Genomic DNA, 13,371 nt, shown 5'->3' on the forward strand with positions numbered 1-13,371 from the left:
ATTCCAAGTGTCTTAATCATGATTAAGTAAGTATTACTCCTTCATGACTTCATCGTGTTTGTGGCCCTTCTGTATATATGTATGTCATTATGTACTTGGAAACAGTACAAATGCAAACTGGATCATATTTTTGGACTTTATTTCAATTATCAATAGTTTAGTAAGGAAAAGAAATTTTGAATCATGTATCCATATTTAACAAAAAGGTTAATACACAGGATTTCACAGTTTAGCCACCATTAGTTATATGCCACTCATCAAAAACGGAGAAGTCACCACTTTTTTTTTAAAATGACAAAGTCATGATAAATAATGCTTAGTTAATCATGATTACTAAGCTTGGAATTCAGCAGGAGGCATGTGCACTGCAGTGACTCGTCTTTTCAGATATTTTGCCCTGTCCCTTTAACTAGAGTTTTACCTATAAAGAAGACATGAACATTATCAATAACTCAGAATTGTTCTTTTATTAAGTCATTCATGGCATACTGTTAATTCTTGTACATTCCTGATCGTTCATGAAGAACTACATGCATAAATTCAGGATTTTTCCCTGCATGAAGTCATGTATGAATTCATGACAACTCGTGTGCCTTTACCATAAAATGTTACTTATAAAAGATTATTTATGTAACTGTATTTATGTTAATTATATAATGTTGCCATCTGACAACCAGTTTGATTTAAAAAAAAAAAAAAAAACAGATCTTACTGTTATGCTTTCAGAGAGGTTGATCAAATACATGGGTCTTAAATAAACTTTAATGTAACTGGAATCCGGCTAATCTAATCACGTATCAATTAATGTGTGAAGTAACTGTAAATTAACATCACTTAACCAGTGATCTATTAAGTGTGACCTAATCACATTAAGTCACAGTAACATGATCATTTATTAGTGGTGAGCAACAGGAGTTCATGAAACATCATGCATGAATTCACGCATTAAATCATCATATGCCACGGATTTTAAAGGGTTTGGTGTATAAGATTTATGGGGATTCAGAATGGCAGAAATTTAATATTAATAAGCATCACCTTTATTAATCTTAGAATGAGCCGGTTATTTATACGGAGAAAATGTGACTTGACTGAATTTTGTTTAATAATTAGTCCAAAGTTGTCTAATTTGATGAGTTGAGTGAACTTACAGCAATGCATTTTTTTCAACTCATTATTTCAAGTGTTCTTGAACTGTTCTGAAGGGTTATGAAAACTTGACTGACTGACTAATAAAACCCATATATTTATATTAGGTTAATAAAGAAAAGTTTACCTGATTCCACTTAATTTCTGTATGTTTTTTACAGTGTATGGATGTAAATAGTTCTGTGCCTGAATGTGACTGTGTTCACCTAATGTGAATATGCAATGTCTCAAAAAGTTAAACAACGGATTTATTTCCATTTTTATTCATCTTGTCTTTACAATCAGCATCCTCTGTTACAAGAAGTGAGAAATAATTCTATTGCCAGTATTCTCTGTCTCCTCCTCCTCCTCCTCTTCCTCAGCAAACACACACAACTACACACAGTCTGTGAATGATGGAGAATTACTCCAGCATCTAAGGCAGCTAACATGCACACAAATTGGCAAAATTTCACACCACAGCTTGTCAGATGCTTGTTTGCTTAGATGACACACACACACACACACACACACACACACACACACACACACACACACACACACACACACACACACACACACACACACAGGTACACAAGCATCATTTAGACTCATTTACACACATTTACAAGACGAGACTTGTTAGAAAATACCTGCAGTTCCCAAAATGTTTTAAGCACTACTCTGGTTGTCGCCCTCCACTGAGACATGATGCCCTTCAGCACAGGTGCACATATCAAATCCAACAAATTATTGAATTCTTACAATTGTCACATAAGTATCTTTTATAATGATCCACATAAAGCTAATAAACTGTATAAAACAGTTTTGGCACATTTTAATAAAAGCTGTTCGGCACTGTAAAAATGAAGTTTTTGTTTTGTTTTAACTTTAAAAAGTTAGCGTATGGCTTCCTTAAAATATTAAGACTGACTGAATTTGAAAGGACAAGCTGAGGTCATTTTGTTTTGATTCAAAGCAAATAAACTTTTCTCATTAAATAAACTTGATATTAATTTAGCTGTACTGTTAGCAAACAGCTTCAATAAGCTTAATATATTAACAGCAAATATATGATGTTATGTTTCCTCAAAAACATAATTTAACAATTTGATTGATCTCTGTACAGTAGATATATTCAACTCATCATTTCAAGTCAAAAAACAAAAAGTTTACAAGAATATGCTAATAAATTCTTAAGTGTTCTGAAAATAAATCCTAGAAATTTAAAGCTTAATTGACTTGAATTAAAAACAAAACTTGTATATTTTTAAGTTAATGAGAAAAGATCAGATGATTCCAGTAAAGTCCTGAATGACTTTTTACAGCGTCCATTTAGAGTTGAATTTTGTTTTATTTGAAACCTTATTGAAATAGGTTTATAATATTTGAAATCTTATTCAAAAATAAGCAGCAGTTTGGAGGTGTGAACAAGCGCTCAAGCATAAATGAAGAGATTAACTATTTTTATATTTTTTCACACACTGAATGAATTATTGAATGATGACCGGGAAAAATTGTAAATCATTGTGTCCTGTCCTGTTCATGACCAAATGTCCTCTTGTGTAAAAGACATCCCTGATTACACCTGGCATATCATGACTGAATAGGGGTTGAATAAAAGACTACAATGACAAAAATTAGTCATGCTTAACATATAACTTCTTGTGCAGTCAACTTGCATTAATGTGTGTTGGAAATAAAGGTTTTTATTCAGAGATTAAATTCATTCCCTGTCTTTTTTTTCATCCTTTTTTTTTGTTCCCAGTTTTTATCAGCGCTCATGCAATAACTCGAGCGGAGATGGAGCAAATGTATTCCACCCATATGTATGAATGAATGAATGAATATGATTACCAAGTCTTGGACCTTCTCAAGGACAAAGTGTTACGTTCTTCGTGTGTGTGTGCGTGTGTGTGTGCTGTTGACAGCCGGCCTTGTGTGCACGTGCGTGTGTTTGTATGTATGTATCTTTGTATTTGTTGTAATGCATTTTAAAAGCGGTGTTCACCTTTGTCCACATCTCAGTTTAGTGTACGTGCATGTAGCTCTGATTTTTGGATTTTGTGAGCATATTTTTCCTTTCCTTGTCTATGTGTCTGTGCATGTGTGTGTGTGTGGGAGGGAGGAGGTGTCTTCATGTGCAATTAAAAGTTCATATAGTAAATGTCTGCAAAGGCTGTCCTCTAGGACTCCATGCTGCTTGCCGTGGCGTAATGACAATCTGCTTCCTCCCACTGTGCACACAGTACAAAATCATACAGGAATTTAGTGAAATCAACTTATCTTTCCTCATTAAATTAATGTAAATATACAAGTTTTATTTGTTAAACTTAATTAAACTTAAAAATTTCTTGTATTTATTTCTAGAGTACTTCTACACATGAGCTCTTCTAGCTTGAAGTATTTTGACATTATGTTGAGGTGAATGAATGCACAGTACTGAGTTCAATCAACTCATTAAATTAAGTTTTTAAAGAAACATGATCAGAATATTGCTGTTCATATGTTCAGTTTATTGGACATGTTTTCTCAAGTACAATTAAATTAACAGTTTATTTGACTAGAAATGTTTCTTTTTTTTTAATCATTACACATTACCTGAAATTGTCTTTTCAGATTCAGTCAACTTAACATTTAAAAGCAGCCCAGACACTAACTTTTTAAAGTTAGTTTAAAACAAATAATTAATTTTTGCAGTGCTGTATATTTGCTTTATACGTTTGTGTATGTATGTGTTTTCTCAAGTACAACTGAATCAATATCAAGTTTATAATTTGTTCTGAATCATGACAAAATGACCTCAACTTGTCTTTTCAAATTCAGTCAATGTAGGCAGCCTCTACAGAGTATTATTTTTACAGTGCACACAACAAATACCCATCTTTCCCTGCTCTCCTCCCTCACCTCCTCAGTGACTGTCACATTCAAATGCAGCCGTTTGCAGGTGACGTACCCAGGAAATGCTGTCCTGTAATTGTGTCGCTCTGTCTTCCTGTGGTGAGGTAGCCGGTGGCTCGCCGCCCGCCCGCCTGCGACACACCAGAATCACCAACTGAGGGGAGAGAGGGGTGATGGGAAGGAGAGGAGGGGTACCATTAAAATGCAAAATCACCACTGCGGTGCAGTGCAGCGCCTCGCTCCCTCACTCTTTCTCCGAGGCAGCCATCTTATGATGGAACGAGTATGTGTTTGATGGTGTGTGAATGTGTGTCCGTTTGTGTGTGTGTGTGTGTGTGTGTGTGTGCACATGCATCTATACGTCTATGTGTTTGATAGAGTGTAGAGTCAAGCTGCGGCGAGGAATGGTGAGATGGCGTGGGGTTGGCAGGCGGGTTAGTGTGTGTGTGTGTGTGTGTGTGATTGTATGTGTGTGTGTGTATGTGTGTGTGTGAGGCAGGGGTGATAAATCAGAGCTAGGTAAAGGCTTTTTAATGCAGCGGACCCCTCTCCCAGCCTCCATCTTCTGTCAGGGCTCAGTAAAAGATGAGAGCCCCCTGGGGAACAGCACTAGCCCGCAGCATAGCAGGACTATGCCGCAGGTCACACACACACACACACACACACACACGCATAAACGCACACACACGGGCCTGACGCATAGCCACTGACTAGGCCTTGTGAATGAGTGAATACATGAATAACTGAATCTATTGAATGCATGAATATATAAATAAAACTTTCCACAGAAGCCACATTTATTGATGAACACCCATCCCCCCTCCCCAAATAAATGTGTTTTTCAAATGATTTCCAAATGAATTCCTAAATGATTTATGGCCGGTGATATTGCATTTATATCAGAGAAAATATTTTCGTAGAAAACAGAATGGATATTTGGTTCATTTCTGCCTGTGCTCCTAAGGTCAAAAAGAGTCTTTGTCGATGATGTGCCTTGAGTCTTGAAGCGGCCCCAAGTTTCAGGGGTCCGGATATGAAAAATATGTGGAATTTGCCAACATCTGACAATACTTAGTCGGCAATATATCTCCTGTCTGATAGAAAAATGTGTTCTGAATTGCAGATACGCTCTCTTTTCTGGCATACCTTTTTAATTTGACTTTGAGGGAAAACACGCCGGGCTCCCAGATAGACAAGCAGAGATATGACTGCCGAATGTTGTGTAGGCCTTTGTGGATGGGGCAGAGAGGACTCCAGCAGCTTGGCGCAGAAGACGAGCACAAACACTCGAGAACATAATACTTGACAAGCAGCCCAGAGTGTCAGTTAGGGGCCCTACAGAGAAAAGTCTGGCATGTTTGTGAAGAGGATGAAAACAGAGACTATGAAAATGCCAGAGAGCTGATTCTAAGTTAGAATTTCAGAAAATCTGGGGCCTCAATTTATGTCCTTTTTTATATGAATCTCTCTAGTTATTATTAAACGATCTAGCAGCACTTCCCATAGGAGGGCATTGCACATTAGCCAAACCACAAAAAGTCTTAATCTTGAGAATTGATGATTATAAAAATTGGTTTCGTTTCAAGGATTTAGATGAAATTACGTAAAGAAAAAAAGGACACCAGCATAATTTGAGACACAGACTAACAGGCACAGCCTGCATTTTGTATATTATGCCACACTATACTTGACCCTGCTCTAACAGGGTCAGTTATAGTATGCATATATATTAATTTGGCAGTGCTACAGGAATATAAATGAATAATTTAGTTGACATGGTCCCACTTGGAAAAATCCTCCAACGCTGGCTTAATGCTCTACATATTAACCTAAAGCACCACACTTGAATTGTCTCAGAGTGAAGGAGAAATGGGCTGACATCATGTCTTAAAGGAATAGTTCAGATTATTTAATTTGGGCTTGTTTTAGGTGATTCTCGATAGTCACTGTATTCCCTACAGTAGATGGCAGTGGACAGAGAAGAGTACCAGCACGGAAACTAAGCAATTTACTGCTGTGGAAAGGGTCAGCAACAAAGCGTATTTTAGTCACTTACAAAAAGGTCCACCTAAAAAAATCAATATCAGTTTGTGTCAGTGTGCTATATTTGGAATATTTTCACCGCTTTACTTTGCTGTTAGTGAGACTTTTCTGACAGGAAACCACCATTATATGAGGCAAATATCACTCTTTCCAAACCGGCCAAACTTCGCAGGCAAATTTTGCAGACAATGGGACTTGCTGGTCTACTACTGCTTCGATCCTTTAGTGAATCCACAAAAGTCATATAATAACACAAATTAAAGATGGACACACTGGTAGACCAGCAACTCTTGTCTTCTGCAAGGTAAAATTACTACTTTTGCCTATGGAGTTTGATTTATATATACTGTATATACACATAAAACCCTATAGCAAATAATCCAGATAATCACTTTAAAGTTCTTCATGTCTTGATGAAAACGTATTAAGTGATTCAACTTAATCATATAAAAATATTTTCTGAAGACAGGATTATATGAAAAAAACAAAGAAAACAGTTTAAATGACTGATTTCTTCCATGGAGTCTGAGAGCGATATTTCACTTATATAATGGTGGCCTCCTATTTGGCAGGGACAGCAAGATAAAGTGCTAAAAAATATTCTAAATATAGTGTACACTTAAACTGATATTTACTTTTTTAAGTGCCTACTACATCTGGGCTGGCATCTACTGTAGGTAATACACTATCAATAAGTACTTCATACAACTCCACATGAAATAACCCAAACTATCCCTTTAAACTCCAAACCGAAATCAAGAATTAGGGAATTAGGGTATATGAAGACGTAGCAGCTGACAATTATTAAGCGCATACTGGAGAGAATAAAGTGGACCACATACAGAGAGTATACAGTATTAGAGTCTTTAGGACTTTGTCTGTTTGAAAAGTACAAACTCCACAACAGAGGTTTAGACCTCATGTTGTACAACAGAACAACATCATAATCAAAGTTTTTTCTTCAGGTTACAGCTCCGTGTTCACTCAAGGGTATATCAGCTCCGACAACGTGTAGCCCTACTCACAACTGTGTGTTTGTGTGTTTAGAAGCTGCAGTTGGGTTTGTACTGTACTCGGTGTAGAGATGAGAAGGTTAATGTGCATGTTTGTGTGTGTTTATTATTCTTTCTTGTGCATGTGTGTCTCTGTGCATCTGTTGGACCAAGCAGGTTAATGCTGGTTGACACATGCGGTTCACTGATCTCCTAGAGGAGTCGAGACTCGCAGCAAAACCTTCACACACAGGTATCCATGGCAACCACAAAAATTATATTTCTTCCTTCGCCGGCGAGCTGGAGATTCCAAGATGCTGAAATGCACAAATACATTGTCATTACCCGGCAGCCTCATACTTAACAGGGTTAGGCTTTTTCTGCCTGCTGTTCTCATTGTTCAGTGTGTTGCCTACACATGTAATTTAGAAATTCCTCTTGTTACCTTTCCCAGACTGAAACTCCATATTATCTTTACTTGCAGGGTTAGTGCTTCTTTCTATGCCCATGTGTGGCTGCTTTATTGAACATTCTCTCCATCCGTGGCCGTTATTGTGTTTCTATTTTACATTCTTACATATTTTTGTTCTGAACTTGGCTCTGAGGGTCTAAATATTAGATTTTGTCAATGAATTGAAGTAATGGTAGAGAGATTGGCAGGACATTATCAAATATTCATGTCGCTTTACATGTGCTCCTGCTTGTATTTGGCTGCTTTTGTGGATTGAGGGCCTTGTAGTAGCTTTGACTGACAGATGATGGGGAATAAAGCACTGTTCTACTCCACTATCTTCCTCTGTTGTTGCTGACAACTTCTGGTTGATTGCACAATGATCAGAGGCTTTTCCCCCCCAACAACAGTACATATTTATGGAAATGAGTCTATAACCTGAGCTCTAACAATGTATCTACACGCTATATTGTTGGTACAAAAAGAACTAAACAATAAGGCTAGGATGCAGCAACAAAGATTCAGTTCTGTTCCTGATTAAATCATAGCTTCAAATTTTCTTGCACCAAACCAAACTTTAAAACCAGCTTAAAACTAAGAAATATTAAAATGGAGGCTCTCTCTAAATCTTTAAACTCTGATTTAACTTTCACTTTCACTTTTAGAATGCCTTTTTGAGACAGACAAGCAAAATAATCCCATTCATCAAAGAAAGTAAATGGACAGACTCAACCTAACTGAGTTTTATGTTGTGTCTCTTCTGTCTTTTACTCCAGTTGATCCCCTAAAGCAGGCAGTCTGCCATATTTCTGTCTTATTTCACCAACAAGATTTTCTCAAAGGAGGAGAAATTAGAGCTTCTCTGCTAAGCCATAGGTTAACCAGGCTAACTAACTTTTTCACAAGCTAGCGAACAATGTAGCATTTTGTTAAGGAATACAGAACAGCTAAAAATATTTATATTTATTTATTTTCATTTGGGTGAGCAAATTCAATTTAATTTCAGTTTACATCAGTAAATTTGGCTTTACAAAACAGACTAGTTTTTCAATTGTGCAACAGAGGTAGATCTGGATTACTCATTTTAAACCTTGTTTTTTCTAAATTCTGATGAGAACTCTTTGTTGGTCTCTAATGTCTAAGAGAGAGAAAAAACAAAATTTCACAATTTTATTTGCAATGTAACTTGGCAGTACAAAACCAGTCTATTGTGTGTCTGATCACATTCTGATCACGTAGCACTTACGCATACGTTTTGCCTTATCTGTATAACGTAACCGGATACAGATCACATTTAAATACCAGGTCTAAATGGGGTGATAATGTGAACATTCTGATATTCATCTCATAATAATTTTAGTAACCTTACTGCGGCTTAAAATTATCTATGATACTGTTTCTCATCTTGCACACCACACATCAAATATCTTTCTCTAACAATCCTCTTAAAAAGTGCTCGTGACTATATTGCACCAATAGGTGTATTAGTACCTGAGCCAAGCGCATGCCTCCTTTTTCATCTCTTTGAAGGGAAATAGGAGTAAGCACATTGTGTCCTGCACCACATTCCTGAACAAGCAGAGGTTCAATCACATTTGCAGAAGTTATCAAAACTTTCAAAGAGCTCAGCTGGCGCCTTAAGCCACAGGAAATTCACTAGGACATCTGGAGGGATGTGTGCAGATTATTGCTCATTTAGTCTGTTCTAGACATCAGTAGGAAGAGGGACTGAGATGGCTAAACACACGCACAGGCCGGAGGATGCACACTCACGCACACACAAACAGGCTTGGCTTTGGCAGATCTTACCCCAGGCACATTGCAACACACCTGTGTATAATCCCCCATGATGCCCTCTGGTCGTTTGTCCAATCCCCTTGCTACTCCTGTCCCAGCTCATCCAATCAGAGGACGGGTCAGGTAAAGTTTGCTTCCATCTCTTTAGCCCTGTGTTAGAGTCAGAGGATGTGAAATATAAAATAAGTTGAAAAAACACACTGCTGGTGTCTGTTTCGTGTTTTTGTTATTTGATGCGGTCAAATACCTTACTTGTAGAGTCATTTTACAACAACGCAGTTTAAAGGAGCAATATGTAGCAAATGCACATGTAAAAATTAGTACAGCAGTCCAAATAGTAAGTTTGAACCATAGACTGTATATTAAATAGGTTGACATGTTATTTAGATTGCTATACAAATTGACAATAACAAGCCACGACGAGTCCTACACTGTAAGTTGATTTACTGTTTATAAATGATCTCTGATGACATATTATGATCATTTTGCATATTTCACCTTTAATGTTCAGTCAGTTAACATTTAGACAAATGTCCATGGTATGTCAGGGGAAAAAAAGTGATCAGATCAGACAGATTTATAACGTATGCTCTAAAAAAATCTGCTTGTAGAATATTGAAAACTTGGATTAACTATATTATATCCAGCAAATAGTCAAAAAAGTTTCATAAAGGTGAATAGATAAATAGATACACAGGATAATATACGTTGTATAATATTGTATTTATACAAGTCTCCCCTTCACGTCTCTGCTGTATGCATGCATGCTGTCAGGGATATCTTTATTTCTGATGTGGAGTAGGAGGATACAGCCTACATTTAAACTTTTTTAAGTTATACAGTAGCATAACCTTTATCGACGTGCATCATAAGATACAGGACTTGTTAGTCTATTTTCTTGATCTTTGTATTTGCTCTTCCAAAGTACACATATTGAGGTGAACATATAGATCCTATATAGATCTCAAATTATCCTGGGTCTTGAGAACAAAAAAGGAAAGGCCAAATTCTATATATTCCCAAACCAGCCCGGCTCCATCTTTCTCAGGGTTCGAAATGCAACCAGACAAAACCTCAACACCACGATAAAAGCTCAGGAAATTACTTCCTTATTTTAGGTGTGATTGATTGTCCCCCTGACCTGTTAGACTGAAGAGGTGGTTAAGAAGAGGAGGCAGACTAAGATAATTGGGCCCGGTGGTATCCAAAGCCCGGCAGGTGTTGAAAGAACTCTCATAACACAGGTACCTGCAGCGGCTGCAGCCCTGAACTCGAGCACACCTAGGATTTCACTACCTTGGAGGAATTTTGGTGTTTTATGTTTGGCATGTCTTTTATTGAATAGATGAAATATGAGAGATACTTGTAACTCCTATTGACATATTGGACACGCCACAAGAAGAAAAAACACATACAAGGTGTCAAAAAATCCTCTGAGGTGTCAACAAATAAATGGTGCATTTTTTGTTTCATCTTTTCTTGGCATGAAAATAATGTCATTCCCTCTTTGAAAGTGATGTCAGTTGTTGGAAATATCTCCCCCATTACAAGAGGGATGTAATTCCCTTACCTGTTGAAAAGTAGGTAAACGCTCCAGCAGACAGATCAGAGATGGAATTTTGTAGAAGTGAAAAAAAGCACAGGTGTTTTTCCTCTTTAATTTCATTAGCGATGCACAGGGCTTTCGGAGTCCTTCTAGCCATTTCAAATGAAGAGGTAAAAGCCAGGCATAAGCTTAAATGATAACATTCTTTTCTCAGAGAAAAATATGCATGTACGAATCAGAGCTATTGTACTATCCTTATTATTATCTGCAAGCCAAGGGCTCTGTTCCAATTAAAGAATACCACAGATGGACCATTCAACAAGCATGCACACAAACGAACCTACAATAGGTACAGTAAAGTACCCAGTATTACAGAGCCCAGAGAAGAGCTTTTTACTTTAAAAACTATTTAATCAGGAAAATCAACGCCTAACATCAAAGAAATGGAGATGAGGGACAGGCGGATAAAGAGGCTCATCAAAGAAGGAGATCTAGTTAGGGATTCAACGCCCTAATTCCCTTTCTCTTAAAACCTTCGTCAGAGGGGGCACAGGGCCAATTTGCTCCCTAAATGGCTGCGTGTGAATGTGCAGATTGCTTTGCATAGCCGCTGGGAATCTGGGCTTCTTCCTCTTTTTCTTCTTCCACGCGGAGCCTGTGAATTAGAAAAGATCCAAAGACAGATAGGCTTAACGGAGCCCCAGCTACCTTTCCTTAAGTCCAGAGCCCTGTTCCAACTTCCAACTAATTCAATCCATGGCCTAACTCAATTAATAGACTTTAATGCACTGTTTCTTCTTTATCTTTTCTCTTTCCTGAGGATTGGGGACTTCAGTTAAGAGTTGTAGAGTAATATCTGCAAAAAGGTTTGGATTGTAAGTCTGACTGAATGTTAAGACAATGACATGTCCCCGTGGCATTACGGTTGATCATATATGCATCCCTAATCTCTAACATCTCCTTAATCTCGCTTTCTGGGACTTGCCGTACATTAATGTAATGTAGTGCATAAAATATTGACAAATGCTCTTCCCTGTCTTGGGCTTTATATGCATTGCTATAGGATTCATTAGTCAAAATGTCCTTGATGTGAGAGAGGACCCCCGAGTGTGTCAAAACCAATCATCATCTAGGATTGGAACCCCCACCTCAAGGTGTACATTTTCTTTTAATCCAACGAGGGGCTATTTCAATACTTTTATGTGAGCTTTAAACCATACAATTCATTAATTTTGGCCTTGCATTACCACCAAGGACATATAGGACTAGCGCATATACTCCACAGACCTGCGGAAGTTCTCGGAGAAATAAAGATCACATCGGTCAGTGGCATAAATAATTTAAGATCAGCCAGTACACCGAGCCAGCACTCTTCAGGGCATTCGTGCACCTCATGAGGACAAATATTTCATGCTTTATCCTCTCCACTCGCACTGTAAAAAAAAATCATACAGGAATTTGGTAGAATCAACTAATCTTTTCTTCTTAACATAAATATAAGAGTTTTATTTGTTCAAGTCAATTAAACTTTGGATTTCTTTGATTTATTTTCAGAACATATAAAAAAGTTTATTTCAGCAGGAGCTGAAGTAATGTAATGCTTTAAATGAGTCCCATTCAGCAGTCTACTTTTGTGGATTATAACAGCTTGAAATTACATCATGTTCCCTTGAACTGTTATTCATATTTCAGTAAAATCACATTAGTTAGGTTTCTCTTATTGTATGCCTGATGTCATGTCATCCACATCTTTTCCAGATATTTCTCCCTACAACTGACCTGCCATTTTCTCTTGGTGATTTAAATTGTATTTTTTGAAGTTTTGATAAATTCACTGAATGAAACCAGCAGTCAGGTTAATGTTAGGTCATGCTAACCTTAACAATTATATTCATTATATTTATTAAACTGAGATAACACACTAAGGTTACTCTAACTTCTCCTGAAGCCATACTATTGGGCTGTTAAGAAGCAGTATTTTACTTTTGGATAAAGCAAATAATTTTTAATTTGACCTGCCTCAAATTTAGGTTGCATTAATGCACACTGTTGATTTGAAAGATTATTAAGTGCATCTGACTTCAAGCAGTTTTGTTCATATAGATTGTTAATCTGATTTAAACAAACTTGTTGATGTTTTAACTCTGCCCAACAATTATTTTTTTCAGTGCATATGATGAAAACACATTATGTGTCTGTAATATACAGCTGAAGCTGTAAGTTGTAAGCTGTAAGTAACCGGATTTTTCAAACTGGGAATGTAATGTTATGTGAAAGGAAATCAACTGTAATGTTCAACAGAGTGACTGTGGAGTTGTTGGTTCAACTTACTATCTTAAGCTTATTGAAAATGTTTTCTCAAGTACAACTGAATCATTATCAAGTTTGACTAGAACAGATTGTTTTGAATCAAAAATTACCTCAAGTTGTTTTTTCAAATTCAGTCAACTTAAAAATCTCAAAGTAGCCTGGAGAGTGTATTTTATTTTTACAGTGTACCAGAAACATTAACC

Source organism: Lutjanus erythropterus, chromosome 21, assembly GCF_056507025.1.
Source record: "Lutjanus erythropterus isolate fLutEry1 chromosome 21, fLutEry1.hap2, whole genome shotgun sequence".
Classification (NCBI taxonomy): domain Eukaryota; kingdom Metazoa; phylum Chordata; class Actinopteri; order Lutjaniformes; family Lutjanidae; genus Lutjanus; species Lutjanus erythropterus.